At 38.7% G+C, this 846-nt stretch overlaps 1 non-coding gene across 1 annotated transcript; it reads right to left on the bottom strand.

Moving 5' to 3' along the window:
- Window positions 1–283: 283 nt before the first annotated feature.
- On the bottom strand, window positions 284–390 carry LOC131247676 (small nucleolar RNA R71). Its single transcript, XR_009171949.1, has one exon. It is a non-coding gene; the product is annotated as a small nucleolar RNA R71 (small nucleolar RNA).
- Between the last annotated feature and the right edge of the window lie 456 nt (window positions 391–846).

Here is an 846-nt window from a genome sequence, read left to right as displayed (position 1 = left end):
AGGACACGTGGATATCATGCCAGGGGTGATCCAACTCCTTCCTAAATTTCATGGGCTTGAGTCAGAAAATCCATACTTACACGTGAAAGAGTTTGATGAGATCATAACCACTTTATACTTTCCTAACGTGTTTGATGACACGGTCAGGCTGAAACTCTTTCCCTTTTCTTTGAAAGAGAAAGCTAAGACGCGATTACATTCACTACGTCCTTGATCTATTGGCACATGGAATGATATTATAAGGGAGTTCACAAAGAAATTTTTTCCACATCATAAAACGAACACCCTTAGAAAGTCAATCATGAACTTTGCCCAAAAGCTGGATGAAACATTCTTCCAATGTTGGGAGTGGTTCAAGGATCTTGTTAGTTCATGTCAACAACACGGATTTAAAACGTGGCGCATTACACACTTCTTTTATGATGGTCTGACATCTTCCATGCGTCAGTTGGTTAAGACAATGTGCAATGGGGAATTTATGAATAAAAACATCGATGAGGTGTAGGACTACTTGGATAGACTTGCTGAAAAGGCACAATCATGGGACACATACCTAAAACCAAGCACCATGTCTTGGCCAACTCAATCCAAGGAGAGGGGTGGAATGTATTTCCTGAAAGAGGACGATCATATCAATGCTAAAATGGATTATCTCACCAGGAAAATCGAGGCCATAAAATTAAAGAAGGATAAGGATAAGGAAATTGTTTGCGGTATTTGTGCTTATAACGTTCACACAACTGAAAATTATCCAACAATACTTGCCTTTCAAGAAGTGTTGAATGAGCAATCTAATGCTGTGAACAATTACCAAAGACCTTTCAATAGACTAACATCTAAAACATA

This window comes from Magnolia sinica, chromosome 5 (genome assembly GCF_029962835.1).
Source record: "Magnolia sinica isolate HGM2019 chromosome 5, MsV1, whole genome shotgun sequence".
Classification (NCBI taxonomy): Eukaryota; Viridiplantae; Streptophyta; class Magnoliopsida; order Magnoliales; family Magnoliaceae; genus Magnolia; species Magnolia sinica.
Note: the sequence above shows the minus strand (reverse complement) of the source record. Positions and strands in the feature narration are given on the sequence as shown.